Raw genomic sequence first — 16,575 nt, 5'->3', positions numbered from 1 at the left:
TAATACTATGAAATGATTTAGTTTTACAATTATGTATATTTCTCTTGTCATTTTGTATATATAATGCATATCTATATATAATACTTATATGTATATATAGTATATACACACAAACCCATACAAACCATAATGGAAAAAAAATCACAAATCCACAAACTGGGTTCTCATATCAAAAACCATCCCCAAACTAAAAAGTCACTTCAATATGAGAATAACTTAGAGCAAGGACAATAAAGCATCTAAATTATGGAATTTGCATGACATTTGAGTTCTTTAAAAAATGATATTCAACAAAATTCTATCAATTAATATTCCACCAAATATTATTGCATCAATAAACATTGGAATCAATGATTATAAAGGGAGTCAACATATAGACTTTCACAAAAAAGCATCTAATAACTTAATGGTGTTTTCTTGTATCAGTTCATTTGCATGAATAATAGTATCCTCGGTTGACTATAAGGACACTTCAAATATATGTATTTTTGTTTGAGATCTTCGAAATGCATACCGCTAATCTAGCTACTTTTCGAAGCTTCTGCTTGACCTCTCAAGGCAATCGCTTTTTAACTCCTTGGAATGCTTGCTCTAATTCTTGAGCATTAATAGTGGGAAGGCATACTATTAGTGATAGAAGTAGGTAAATTTTAGAATTCAATTTGATTAAAAAATGGTTGTTGAAGTTCAGAAAGAAGTGTCTAGTTAAAACACAATACTCAAAGACATACATTCTACAACTCCCCTTTCCAAATCTTGAAAAGCTTTCTCCAATATAGTGCATTTAGGTCTTGCTAGAATAGCTTCCTTGGGAGTCAATGGTGATGATTTCTGTAACAGGTTGCAATACTCTATCAATTTAAATTTATTCCTTCTTGTAAAACTCCATGAATTGCTCACAGTTAGACGTTTCAAAAGACAACTTAACTTACAACTTTGGAGATAGATGACTTGTTTCCAATTGCATTCATGTCCCTGAAGAAAGCTTCTTCTCTAGCTCTATCTATGGATATGCTTTTATCCTCAATTGACACATCATTTGCACTTTTTACATATTCTCTTATCTGGCAATCAACTCTTGGAGTAGTATATTTGCTTGAATAGTTGAAAATGTCATCATTAGAAGTTTCAATGATAATTTCTACCTTAACTGAGCTCTCTTTATATCCTATGACAAAACCATCTAAACTTCTCCCATTCTTATCAAAGGCCTTCAAATGTTGGAAAGATGACTCTACTTTACTCAAAGTTTCTTTGATTCCTGCTCTTAATGAACTGGAATCGTGACTAGTGCTTGCAGACTTTAATTCTTGCTTTTTGCTTGCTTTGTCATCTAAATATTCATCAACTGTAAGACAAGTTCTATCCTGACCAAAATTCTTTACATTCATGCCCACCAAAGGTGCAGTTCTTATAGTTGCTTTTATTCGAAGATTGCCCATCTTAATTTTCTTTGTGATAACCTTAGCGTTTGGTGCCTTTTTTATGTCCTTTCTTTTCCTTTATTTTGTGCAAGCACGGGAGAGGCAAGCTCATTCCTAACAAGATTCTAGAATTTAATCAGCATAGCACTAAAATGAAAACATAAAGTCAAACTTAAATTTTTCCATATTTTACTGGACAACAACATAAGTTGGTATAAAGAAATGTAATTGAGTTGAAAGAACCTAATTAAATAATATACAGTACTACATGAAGTGATTGACCAATGAAATAGAACAAAGATGGAATCAAGATGCCAATAACATGGTTAATAGGTTCATGCAAAGATGTACCTAGGTGGCATGATAAATAGAGGGTACATGAATCCTGAAGCTCTTTGGCTAATACTAGGTCAGAGGCTATGCCAACTATTTCAAGTCTCCTACCAATCTTGAGAGTATAAGTAATTATGTAATATTTCTGTAATGGTCATTCACTTAGGATCTTTTCATTTATAGTTACTTCTTATCTAGAATGTTTATTTTCTGTTTTAGAAATTCTACTTGTAATTCCTATTTAAGGAGTTTTCATCTCCTTTGTAATTACAATCAACTCTACCAATAAATTTTTCATGGTATCAGAGTTTAGGTTGTTTTTGACAACTTTTTTATTAAAATTCCTAGATTGTTTACTTGGAATTTATTTCCAGAAGGTTTTCTACAATTTTTTAAGAGTCGTGATATTATTACCTGAAGTTTTTTCAGAAATGTTTTGATTCTTTTGAATGATTACAAAAAAAATCATGGGTTTTTTAAACCATCAAGGGTTTTAACAAATTTTCTTCAAAATCCTAAGCCTTTTTGTGGTTTTTAACACTATTCCATTGGAGCAAATCCCACACCCTACAAAAAGTGAATGTGCCCCCACAACACCACCACTCCGCAGCCTTTACTAGGGATGGTGTTCAATTGCTGCTATATAGCACATGCCATTACATACTGATTACGTCTTTAACTTTGTGAAAGCAAGTTGGCCTTTCATTAGGCACCCAAAATGATGTTTATCAACAACACCATCTCTTCACACTATCCACCCAACATCTACAAGTTTAAGCCCACGATCCCCCAATCCATATTACCCATCCCCACATCCCCATGTTCTCCATCAAGAAGCTTTGTGGAAATATTGTTTTTACTATTTTCCCACAAAATAAAGATTTGTCAATGTTTTCACAAATCATGTCACATCAAGGGTTTGCCAATTATTCCACAAAATCATAGTGCTGATTTGCATTAATTTCTTTTGAGGACTTTTGCCAAAATTGTAGTTTCTATTTTTTGCCATTTTTTTATCAACATAAACTAAAGTTTTTAATGCTGATCTTGGTTTTTGTATCTCTTGACAGAGGAAGGGGTGGATTCCTTACACAACATCATGTTGGAAGACACTCAAAGGTTTAGGAGCAAGAACTATAATAACTAGAAGCAACAAATGTCACTATTTTTGGGTACCAATGCCTAAATCAAATTGTTCAAGGTAACACTATTCTCCCCATTACAACAAGAAAAGATAAAGAAAAGCTTGATGAGCATAACCAATAGGTGGTTATGCTACTTAAGTTATTTGTTGCTAATAATATGCTTCCAAAAGTGCCATCGAGCAAGACTACTATAGAGATCTGGAGTCACCTAAAGGATATGGACAAGACGTCAAATAAACACAGAGCTTTCTTCCTTAAGAATATGTTTTTCAAAATTATGATGAAACACAAGATGTCTTTACAAGATCATCTCACAAGATCCAACACATTTGAAATTTACTGAAGGCCATTGGTCACAAGATGGAAGAAGAGGAAATGGTGGTTATCATTGTAAAAAGCTTACCATGATCCTACGAGCACTTCATTGAAAATCTCAACATTACTTCCACTAATGGTAACTTTTGAAGTCTGATGACTCGTGCAATAAGCTCTTGTAGCTAGCCAAGTGGAAATAGTGGTTTGGTAGTAGCAACAAGATCTCTTGCATGGAATAGGCATTGAATACCAAGGATAGAGGCAAAGACAAGTCCACTCAATAAAAAGGACAAAGCAAAGATTATTCAATGTATCTGAAGCCTATCACATGTCATTATTGTGGTAAACTTGCTTATGTCCAAAAATTCTATAGAGAGTGGTAGACTAATCATAAATCCAACCAAGGAAAGTCTTAGCAATGGGTTCATGTCAAAGCATTTTAAGAGGGGTCCACCTATGCATTTATGGCCAAATGACCTGCAAATTGTGTCAAATATTTTGTGGGTTAGTGTTGTGAGGTTTTCACACCATCTCCACATTGCAAATGGGGACCCCCTGTTTTTACTTTAGCTATAGGAGTTGCAGTCTTAGGGAATCTTAGCTAGTGGCAATTTTAAATCCCTAGGGCTTAGCTTAAGGAGAAGTGCATGATTAGTATGGGGAGATGAGAATGTTAGAGCTTAATTAAATCTAGTCCAACCAATAGACATGTCATCCCTTGCAGGTTCATCTTAATAAGTGTTTGGGAAAAGGTAAATTTCACTAAGTTTGGGTGCAACATGTTACATGGGGAATAATCCTCAGGGAAAGGCGAAATCTGTAAGATTTGAGCAAAAGCACACAACAAATCCACGAAGCCCAAGAAAACCTGCATGCAGAAAACCTGTCACGGAGAAGAAAAAGACAAGAAGAGGCAAGGGTTTGATCTGAAAAAACTTAGAAGAAGAAAATGTTATTGTAGTGCCTACCCTTAGTCTACATTTTCGAGCTACATTTCTGATATGATTGCCAAACTCTTTTAGGCCAATTTATGTTTGATGATTAGTATTATTATTTTAGAGATTATCAGATGATGTTTACACTCAGTTTATTATATGATGAGATTACTTGGTACTCTATATTTCATGCATGTATGATGATTATTCAATGGTTTCAGATATCGATGATGATTAGTTAGATGGTTTATTATTCCATGTGCTTCTTATGGATACTTACCCCATACTGCATGTGTATGATGTGCGTGTTGTTTTATTTATGTATGGTGTTTCTGATATGGTTAAGGAAGGGAGTCGTAGTCACCTGCTAGTCGGGATCTACACGATGCACCACTTCCTGCCATTGTCTGTTTAGCTTAGAATATTGTGTTTGTACATGCGTGGATTTTATGCAGGTTGCAGGTACCGGGTATCGACTTCCCTGAATTGCCAGGATGAGCGTACCCTATCGCACTGTCTCAATGGTACGAGAGGGGAAATAAACTCTTAAGTCCAAATCCTAAACCCTTTAGCCAATTGTCCTAATTGATAATTAGGACAAGTATTTGAGTTAAGTACCCTCCGAATGCATCAAATGATGTAATTTCGTGATTATAACCCTTTTGTTTGATTTGGTATGTATTTTTCTATGATGGGTTTTCGTATGTTGCTTTATGAGTCCTTGGTGTATTTTCTATTAATTAAGTCTAATTAAAAAGATTAATTAATGATTTAATTTAATAGAGAATTATTATGATATCTTTATATTTAATTAATTGAGAAATTAATTAAATAAAAGAATTAAATTTGGAGATTAAAGTTCAAAGATAAATTTAGAACAGGATAATATTTATTTAATTTAATAATAATATATTTGGAGTTCATTTTTAAATAAATGCTAAATATTATTGTTATTTAAATTAATTAAATATGTTATCAATTAAGTTCTAAAATAAATTAAAAGTTGAAAGATATTAAATTATTAAGAATTCTAGATCGCATGATCTAAGCATGAGTTTAAATATGAGAATTAAATTAAAAGATTAAATTATAGAAATTAATAATGTTATTTTAATTTCTTAAAAGTGCACATAAGATTAAAGTAATAAATTAATTTAAATTAGAAGTCAAGTGGAATATTAAATAAAGTTATTTAATAATTCAACTTAATGTGCATGAAAGTTGAATGCAAAAAAATAAGAAAAGATAATAAAGGTTAATTTGGAGTTAATTGAGTTGTGCAAAGAGTCTTCTCGGGTAAACGCACAATTAGTGCCCCGATTTGAGGAGAAATTGCTTATCACAACTTTGGGGGTTCGTTTTTGGGATATATGAAGTTGGACAGGAATTTTTGGAGAGACAATTTTTGGAAGCGAATTTCAGAAAGCTGATACCAAGAAAGTTTTCCAGAGGAAGGTTATTGAGAGGAGCGAATTCTTTTACAGTTCCTGGAGATTGCATAATAGCATCAGGATCAGGTAGGGTCTTGTGTTTTCGATTATCGATTTATTACGCAATTATCCTTTCCTGTCTTCTTCGTGTCTGGGGTTTGTAAATCTGAAATTCTCTGTGAGGAATACTTAAACATTACGATATTGGAATTTATCAGATGTTTGTTTATAAACTTCTGTATACATGAGATTTAAATGGGAAGGGTTGAATCTAATACCGAAATTCTAGATTAAACGTTTGGATGATTGACTATATTTTCTATATCAATATAGAGAAGGAAACAATTTTTCAATGCATATATTTATATATATATTAAAAGAAATTATTTTAATATATATATAGTTAAAAATTTATATATATATTTATATCCAAACAAATTCAAATTTAAATTTAAAAAAAATATATTGATAAACACAAATTCGTACTCCATATAAAAAAAATATATATATATAAATTTTGTGGGGGGGAGGGAATTACCCCGTGCCCACCCCCACTGTCGGCATAGCCGATAGAACCTGCATCGTAGGTACGATGTACCTGCTGCTGCAGGCCCTGCGTCCGCAGGACTGCGGCAGGCCGTTGACTTATATAAGCCGACGGTTATTTATATTAAATGAGTTTTATTTTTTTTTAAAAACGTATTTTGTTAATTCATTTTTTTTTTATAAAAATTATATTATTTACAAAACGATTTTATCATTAATTAAAATTTTTAATTAATAAAATTATAATATATTTTAATTAATAATAGTTTTATTTTTATTAATATTTAATAAATAAATATTAAATGTATTTCACATAATTGGTAAATATTAATTTATTGATAATTTTGGTTAAATATTAATAAATTAACAATTAATGGATAGATTAAAATAAGTAATTAGATCAAATGATTATTGATTAATTTAATTAAAATTAGTTTAATTAAAGTTAATTAATAATGAATATTATTTGATTAAATAGTAGATTTGGAAGATTGAATTAATGGAAGTTATTATAGAAATGGGTTAATCGTAAGGGGTAGATATGAAAACTTTGTTACTTGAAATTCGACATTAAACTAAAACATAAACCTTACCTTAACTCAAATAATATACTTTCAGATCCAATCTCTGAGACTTTGATGTTGTCTTTGTGCTTTGAATGTTTTGGGGTTGGTTTAGCGTTGACCAGTTTAGGTTGTTACCAGAGGCTCGGGGTTGTGAATGTGATGTCATGATGATTTGGTTTCGATCTTTCTTAACCTGACCATGGTTATGTGATGAAGTGCTCTATGACATGATTGTATTTACTGTTTGTTATTGCTTTCCAGTTTCCTTGTGTGAAGCTGAGATGTACGTATTTGAGATACTTGACTTAACCATTTTCGAGTCTCGATCAGTCATATTTGATAACCATTTTTGAGTCTCGATCAGTTATACTTGGATTGCTTTTCAGTCGCTTGAAAGGACTGAAGTGTTTGTTATGTTCTTGATGATGTCATGTGTTGACTTGACCATTTTTGGAGTCTTCGATCAGTATTGTAATTTACTATTGGGATACTTTCTGGTTGCTCATTGGAGAACCATTGGATTTTGTGATTTATCATTGATGCCTTCAGTTGCTGATAGAGAACTGTCGTGATCATATGATTACTAATTGATATTATCTGTTGCTCATGAAGAATTGATGTAATTTTGTGGATTATCTTTTATGATGTTTTTCAGTGGCTTGTACAGGACTGAGGTGGTTTTATTATGATTCTTTGATTTATGATTTCATGAGCCTAGGGTAGGTTATCTATGTGTAGAGTCGGGAAGTGGCTTGCAATGGGGGTCGAAGCCCTAAGAGGCTTCCTTGAGAAACCCATTGTAAGTCATTTTTAATAAGTGAAAACATTTACACTAAATGAGAGAAAATGAACCTAACAAGATAATTGTATGTTCTCTCCCATGCCTTGAGTGCTAGTACAGACTAGGATGGGGTAGAGAGAACGCTTGGTTACGACCTTGCATTCCATAGTAGGCCTCGTCAGTACGAGAGGATACTAGTGGCCGCAGGATCAGTAGGGACCCGGGATTCCTAAGGGATTGCTCGGGTAACTTCTACGTGACTTTTGCGATGACACTTTCCCGCTTGCATATTAGGTTTCCTACGTGTCTTGTGGTACCTCTGGGATTTAGATGTCGATCTTTTTAGGGACCCTTGAGTTAGCATACTTATAGGATTTCCTGGACTTAGAGAGTAGTTATGATTATAGGTTTTGTTATCCTATTTGGGACTTGAGACTATCTCCTTAGCGCGGTGGGAGCGGACCATTTAGGTTCCATGCGGTCGGGTGGTAGTGCTTTTACTCTTACCATTGAGATCCGTTCCGTGGTCACTGTGGCTGGAGTTTTCGTGATTGGCATTTACCTTCACTATGTTCTTGGATTATTATGATGTATGGTTAGATTTTATGATAGATGTTTTATCATTATGGATGTATGGATGTATCATGTATGGTGAATAGTTTCATATATTTTTACTGTACTTTGTATCATGGATTTGAGGATGTTGTATCTTTATCTTTACATATGTATATTCTTTTAAGCCTTTCATACCCTGTGACATGTACAGTGGATGATTGAGCATTCCGAATTAATTTGCCGAGAGGCATTCAGAACAAATGTATATTATGGACATGGGACTTTCTGATTATTCTTTCATATGTATGTGATAGTTGTTAGACTTAGAATTAATTAAATTTTAAACGTGACTCAACGTCTTGTGATCTTTAAGAAATGTAACTTACAATGTATGTTGTCTATGATTACATGTTATTGCTTCCGCTACTATGTGTATGTTATACTTTCTTACTTAAAAAAAATAAAAAAATGTTTAGCTAACTTAGTGAAACTTTAGGTTAATTCTTTTGGATCCCTTGGCGAGGCGTTACATCTGGTATCAGAGCTCGAGTTTCTACATTGGGAGCTCTGGGTATAATGGAATGCCACGAGTGTTAACTAGTTGAATAAAAATGCAAACCTTAAACTGAAACTTGAAACTAGTTGAACTGAAACATTATGTAAACTATTAGTTACCTATTTTTCATACTTCAACACTTAGGCTTCAAAACTGAAATTATACTTAAACTGAAATTATAGGTAAACTGAAAATTGAAAATATCTTATTTGCAAAACATGTGTCTTTTATCTATGTGTTTCAGTAGCATGTTTCATGGTTATTTTAGCATCTTGTGTCTTGGATATTATTGTAGGATGGTATCTGGAATGAGATCTTCCGTTAGAGGCTGTAGCCTTGGCCGTGGCAGAGGCCATGGACGAGGTAGAGATATTAGTGTTCATGAGTCTATCCACGAGAGCCCCATTCAGGAAGAGAATAGGGAAGAGCATGTCAGTGAACATCAGGAAGAGAACCACGAAGAGGGACATGCCGACTCTGAGGAGGTTGATCTGAGGCAAATGATGTGAACCCTTATTGATCGCTTACCTCCTGTTCTTGAGCAGGATAGAGCACACCAAGTTGGACATGAGCATAGACGCAGATCTAGGAGTCCTCAAAGGGATCGACATATATCCATAGTATCTTCTCAGATGAAGGATCTTTAGAGGTCCAAGATCAAGCCCTTTAATGGGCAAGGTTCTGGGTATGTAGCTGAGCAGTGGCTTATTGCCCTTGACAGGATTTTTGCTATGCAGGACTTTGACAGTAATGTCAAAGCAAGGTTTGCCAGTACCAATCTAGAGTTATTTGGGGCCACTTGGTGGACTATTGAGGAGAAGAAGTTGGGCATTAACATGGGTAGTGTCACTTGGGAGATTTTCTTGGAGAGTTTTCATGAGCGATTCCTACCAGAGGAATGGAAGCAGCATAGAGCAGATGAGTTCCATAACCTGAGACAGTTCACTATGACCGTTGTAGAGTATGAGCGCAAGTTCTATGAGCTCATGCCTTTTTCGGGATTCAGTGACAACCCAGCGCAGTTGGCACAACATTTCATTCAAGGCTTGAACAACCGTTTTATTGGGGGTGTTAAGGTATTTGAGCCTAAGACCCTCAAGGATGCGGTACATCGAGCTATCCTGGTAGAGCAGAGTGTCAACTTTGGACAAGGGGGTTTTGTGGGAGCGCCTACTATAGCAGGATCTAAGGGCAACCACAATTCCGGTGGAATCAGGAAGCCTCCCTTCCCTAGGAGGAATCAGTATTCTCAGCAGCAGCCTCAGCAGCATAAGGGATTTTACCCTCAGGCACAGAGTGGTGGAAGTGGATCCAACTCTAGGATCAATCGCAATGCTCAATGTAATAAACAGAATCAACAATCTCGGCCTGCATAGAGCAGCCAGTCTTTTGCTAGTAGGGGTAGCCACCAGCGGTCGAATGCACCCCTATAGGGAGAGGATCTGGTAGAAGCACAGGATGTTATTCATGTGGACAGATTGGTCATATTGCAGCGTACTGCCCACAGTGAGCATCTCAGTATTCAGGACCTAGGCCAGCAGCATCTGAGCCCACAGTAAAAAATGCAGGTGGATCTCATAGAGTATTTGTAGCGGTGGATCACCATCAGGCAGACCATCAAGGGACAGTAGTTGAGACTACAGGAGCTATCCGAGGTACACCTCTCTCTGTATTATTTGATTTAGGTGCTACAGATTCTATCATTTCTCCATCTCTAGTTGATAAGTGTAAGCTGGAGTCGGTTAAGCAAGATCATGGTTGGCAAGTGGAACTAGCCTCAGGCGCTAAAGTTTCCACAAATTCTGTAGTTCATAAGTGTGGACTTAGCATAGGAGGGTTTGAGACTTCAGTCGATTTTCGAGTTATTCCTCTTGGCTCCTACGATGTGGTCTTAGGTATGGATTGGCTTGGCTCTCATAGGGCTAGTATAGACTGCAGAAAGAAGACCATTATGTGTCAGGATGACCAAGGGAAGGATGTTGAGATTGTGGGGATACTGAGGCCTATATCCCTATGGATGATCTCTGCTATGCAACTAAAGCGAAGCTTTTGTAAGGGATGTCAGGTATTTGCCATTACGGTAAATGAGCTAGATGAGGAAAACTCTACGAGGAAGACCCTAGATCACCCTATTTTACAAGAGTATGCTGATGTCTTTCTGAGTGAGATTCCAGGCATGCCTCCGAAGAGAGACATTGATTTTAGCATTGAGCTCACTCCAGGAGCGGAACCTATCTCTAGAGCTCCTTACCGTATGACCACTCAAGAGCTAAGTGAGTTGCGTTTGCAGTTAGAGGAACTTTTGGCCAAGGGTAGTATTCGACCTAGTGTATCACCATGGGGAGCTCCAGTGCTCTTCGTGAAGAAGAAGGATTGTTCTTTGCGCCTTTGCATTGATTACAGATAGCTGAATAAGGTGACAATAAAGAACAGGTATCCTTTACCAAGGATTGATGATTTATTTGATCAGATCAAGGGGGCTACAGTGTTCTCTAAGATTGATCTTAAGTCAGGATACCATCAACTTTGCATCAAGGAGGCTGATATTCATAAGACCGCCTTCTGAACTCGCTACAGGCATTATGAGTTCACAGTGGTACCCTTTGGACTGACGAACGCTCCATCAGTTTTCATGTGCTTAATGAATGGGGTGTTCCGTTCCTATCTTGATAGATTTGTTCTTGTGTTCCTCGATGATATTCTGATATATTCTAGTTCCCAAAAGGAACATGAGGAATATTTGAGTTTAGTTTTGCAGTGCTTGAGAGATAATCAACTTTATGCCAATGCGGCAAAGTGTGATTTCTTTCAATCAGAGATACAATATTTGGGACACGTTATTTCAAGCGAAGGTATCTCTGTAGACCCTGCGAAGATCCAGGCAATAGTAGATTGGCCTGCACCCACTACTGTGTCGGAGATTCGTAGTTTCATGGGTCTAGCTGGGTATTATCCCAGATTTGTTCAAAACTTCTCCAGAATAGCACACCCTATTACCTCCCTTCAGAGGAAAGGAAAGAAGTTTCTTTGGACAGAAAAATGTGTAGAAGCATTTCAGAAACTCAAGGAGCTTCTGAGTAGTGCACCGATCTTAGCAGTACCTGATCCAGAAGGTGATTTCATGGTGTGTACAGATGCTTCCCTTGAGGGTATTGGAGCAGTTCTAATGCAGAATGGTCGAGTGATTGCTTATGAATCACACAAACTCAAGGATCATGAGTTGAATTATCCTACACATGACCTTGAGTTAGCCGCAGTAGTTCATGCCTTAGTGAGATGGAGACATTTCTTGTTGGGACACAGATTTGAACTACATAGTGATCATCGTAGTCTTCAGTACATATTCACGCAGCCTAATCTGAATGCTAGGCAAAGGTGTTGGATGGAGTTTTTGTGCGAGTATGACTTTGAGGTAAAGTATATCCAGGGGAAGGAGAATGTTGTAGCTAATGCTTTGAGTCGCAGGAAACATGTGATATCATCTATGACTCTTAGTGTCGATTTGAGGTGTCAGATACTTCAGGCACTCCCCACTGATTCATGGTATCTGGAGGTGTGCAGTGAGATCAATTCAGGGAGACCCTTGGAGGGTAAGTTTTCAGGCTATGTCCTAGAGTCGGATGGCCTTTTGAGACATTTAAGAAGGATCTATGTGCCGCTACTGGATGAGCTTCGCATATTGATCCTATTAGAGGCCCATCGTGCACCTTACTCGGCACATCCAGGTGTCAAGAAGATGCATGCAGATTTGTGACGTTTATTTTATTGGTCCGGGATGAAGCGCGACATTGCTGATTTTGTGGCTAGATGTCTTAAGTGTTAGAGAGTCAAGGCAGAACACCAGCATCCGGTGGGACTTTTGCAACCAAATCTCGTTCCTTTGTGGAAATGGGACATCATCTCTATGGATTTCATAGTAGGATTACCTATGACTCTTCGACGTCATGATGCTATCATGGTCACCGTTGACCGGTTGACCAAGGTGGCACACTTTGCACCAATCAGGTCTTCCTACACTGCAGCTTCAGTAGCTAATGTCTTCATGCGTGACATTGTGAGACTACATGGTATTCCCTGAAAGATCATTTCGGATAGGGATCATGTTTTCACTTCCGCATTTTGGACATCACTACAGCATGATCTTGGAGCGCAGTTGAATTTCAGTTCAGCATATCACCCAAAGACAGATGGGCAGACAGAGAGAGTGAATCAGGTTCTCGAAGATATGTTGAGGATGTACGTGATGGATAGGCAAACTCATTGGGAGGACTATCTCTACCTAGTGGAGTTTGCTTACAACAACGGGTATCACAGTTCTATTGGCATGGCACCTTTCCAAGCCTTATATGGATGCCCTTGTCGTACACCTTTGAGTTGGGATAGCCTTGAGGATCGCATCCTGTTGGGCCCAGAGATGCTTCGTGACATGGAGCAACAGGTGGTGTGTATCCTAGAGCACTTGACAACGGCTTAGGATAGGCAGAAGAAGTATGCTGATGCACATAGGTCAGATAAGCAGTTTGCTATGGGAGAGAAGGTTTTCTTGAGAGTGCGTCTGCGGAAGAGTCCGATCCATTATGCAAAGGGCTCAAAGCTAGCACCTCGCTTTGTGGGACCATTCGATATTCTTGAGAGGATTGGTCTAGTTGCCTATCGTCTTGCTTTACCGCCTAGCCTGGCTCACATTCACGATGTTTTCCATGTTTTAGTACTTAGACAGTATATCCTTAATGTTGTACATATTCTTGATTGGAATGCATTGCAGGTAGAGGAAGGGCATCTGGCTTTGGAGCCAATACGTATTCTGGAGCAGCGGGAGTTGACCCTCAGGGGTTGAACCATAGAGCAGGTAAGGGTCCAATGGGACCCTACTGATGACTCTTCAGCTACATGGGAGGATGCATCTAGATTACGGGATTTATATCCATATTTGTTTATAGGCTTCTAGGAGTAAGCCTAAGTCTAGGGGGGGTGGATGTAGTGCCTGCCCCTAGTCTACATTTTTGAGCTACATTTCTGATATGATTGCCAAACTCTTTTAGGCCAATTTATGTTTGATGATTAGTATTATTATTTTAGAGATTATTAGATGATGTTTACACTCAATTTATTATATGATGAGATTACTTGGTACTCTATATTTCATGCATGTATGATGATTATTCAATGGTTTCAGATATCGATGATGATTAGTTAGATGGTTTATTATTCCATGTGCTTCTTATGGATACTTACCCCATACTGCATGTATATGGTGTGCGTGTTGTTTTATTTATGTATGGTATTTCTGATATGGTTAAGGAAGGGAGTCGTAGTCACCTGCTAGTCGGGATCTACACGATGCACCACTTCTTGCCATTGTCTGTTTAGCTTAGAATATTATGTTTGTACATGCATGGATTTTATGCAGGTTGCAGGTACCGAGTATCGACTTCCCTCAATTGCCAAGATGAGCGTACCCTATTGCACTGTCTCAATGGTAAGAGAGGGGAGATAAACTCTTAAGTCCAAATCCTAAACCCTTTACCCAATTGTCCTAATTGATAATTAGGACAAGTATATGAGTTAAGTACCCTCCGAATGCATCAAATGATGTAATTTTGTGATTATAACCCTTTTGTTTGATTTGGTATGTATTTTTCTATGATGGGTTTTCGTATGTTGCTTTATGAGTCCTTGGTGTATTTTCTATTAATTAAGTCTAATTAAAAAGATTAATTAATGATTTAATTTAATAGAGAATTATTATGATATCTTTATATTTAATTAATTGAGAAATTAATTAAATAAAAGAATTAAATTTGGAGATTAAAGTTCAAAGATAAATTTAGAACAGGATAATATTTATTTAATTTAATAATAATATATTTGGAGTTTATTTTTAAATAAATGCTAAATATTATTGTTATTTAAATTAATTAAATATGTTATCAGTTAAGTTCTAAAATAAATTAAAAGTTGAAAGATATTAAATTATTAAGAATTCTAGATCGCATGATCTAAGCATGAGTTTAAATATGAGAATTAAATTAAAAGATTAAATTATAGAAATTAATAATGTTATTTTAATTTCTTAAAAGTGCACATAAGATTAAAGTAATAAATTAATTTAAATTAGAAGTCAAGTGGAATATTAAATAAAGTTATTTAATAATTCAACTTAATGTGCATGAAAGTTGAATGCAAAAAAATAAGAAAAGATAATAAAGGTTAATTTGGAGTTAACTGAGTTGTGTAAAGAGTCTTCTCGGGTAAACGCACAATTAGTGCCCCGATTTGAGGAGAAATTGCTTATCACAACTTTGGGGGTTCATTTTTGGGATATACGAAGTTGGACGAGAATTTTTGGAGAGACAATTTTTGGAAGCGAATTTCAGAAAGCTGATACCAAGAAAATTTTCCAGAGGAAGGTTATTGAGAGGAGCGAATTCTTTTACAGTTCCTGGAGATTGCATAATAGCATCAGGATCAAGTAGGGTCTTGTGTTTTCGATTATCGATTTATTACGCAATTATCCTTTCCTGTCTTCTTCGTGTCTGGGGTTTGTAAATATGAAATTCTCTGTGAGGAATACTTAAACATTACGATATTGGAATTTATCAGATGCTTGTTTATAAACTTCTGTATACATGAGATTTAAATGGGAAGGGTTGAATCTAATACCGAAATTCTAGATTAAACGTTTGGATGATTGACTATATTTTCTATATCAATATAGAGAAGGAAACAATTTTTCAATGCATATATTTATATATATATTAAAAGAAATTATTTTAATATATATATAGTTATATATATATATATTTATATCCAAACAAATTCAAATTTAAATTTAAAAAAAATATATTGATAAACACAAATTCGTACTCCATATAAAAAAAATAATATATATAAATTTTGTGGGGGGGAGGGAATTACCCCGTGCCGACCCCCACTGTCGGCATAGCTGACAGAACCTGCATTGCAGGTACTGCGACCGCAGGTACGATGTACCTGCTGTCGCAGGCCCTACGTCCGCAGGACTGCGGCAGGCCGTCGGCTTATATAAGTCGACGGTTATTTATATTAAATGAGTTTTATTTTTTTTAAAAAACGTATTTTGTTAATTCGTTTTTTTTTTTAATAAAAAATATATTATTTACAAAACGATTTTATTATTAATTAAAATTTTTAATTAATAAAATTATAATATATTTTAATTAATAATAGTTTTATTTTTATTAATATTTAATAAATAAATATTAAAGGTATTTCACATAATTGGTAAATATTAATTTATTGATAATTTTGGTTAAATATTAATAAATTAACAATTAATGGATAGATTAAAATAAGTAATTAGATCAAATGATTATTGATTAATTTAATTAAAATTAGTTTAATTAAAGTTAATTAATAATGAATATTATCTGATTAAATAGTAGATTTGGAAGATTGACTTAATGGAAGTTATTATAGAAATGGGTTAATCGTAAGGGGTAGATATGAAAACTTTGTTACTTGAAATTCGACATTAAACTGAAACATAAACCTTACCTTAACTCAAATAATATACTTTCAGATCCAATCTCTGAGACTTTGATGTTGTCTTTGTGCTTTGAATGTTTTGGGGTTGGTTTAGCGTTGACCAGTTTAGGTTGTTACCAGAGGCTCGGGGTTGTGAATGTGATGTCATGATGATTTGGTTTCGATCTTTCTTAACCTGACCATGGTTATGTGATGAAGTGCTCTATGACATGATTGTATTTATTGTTTGTTATTGCTTTCCAGTTTCCTTGTGTGAAGCTGAGATGTACGTATTTGAGATACTTGACTTAACCATTTTCGAGTCTCGATCAGTCATATTTGATAACCATTTTTGAGTCTCGATCAGTTATACTTGGATTGCTTTTTAGTTGCTTGAAAGGACTGAAGTGTTTGTTATGTTCTTGATGATGTCATGTGTTGACTTGACCATTTTTGGAGTCTTCGATCAGTATTGTAATTTAC

At 35.6% G+C, this 16,575-nt stretch overlaps 1 pseudogene; it reads right to left on the bottom strand.

Moving 5' to 3' along the window:
* Positions 1-472: 472 nt before the first annotated feature.
* LOC149533685 (ubinuclein-1-like) overlaps positions 473-16,575 on the bottom strand; it is a 39,892-nt pseudogene continuing 23,789 nt past the window's right edge.

This window comes from Cupressus sempervirens, chromosome 10 (assembly GCF_028749045.1).
Source record: "Cupressus sempervirens isolate cs-2001-9-10 chromosome 10, ASM2874904v1, whole genome shotgun sequence".
Classification (NCBI taxonomy): domain Eukaryota; kingdom Viridiplantae; phylum Streptophyta; class Pinopsida; order Cupressales; family Cupressaceae; genus Cupressus; species Cupressus sempervirens.
This window is presented reverse-complemented; position numbering and strand designations above follow the sequence as displayed.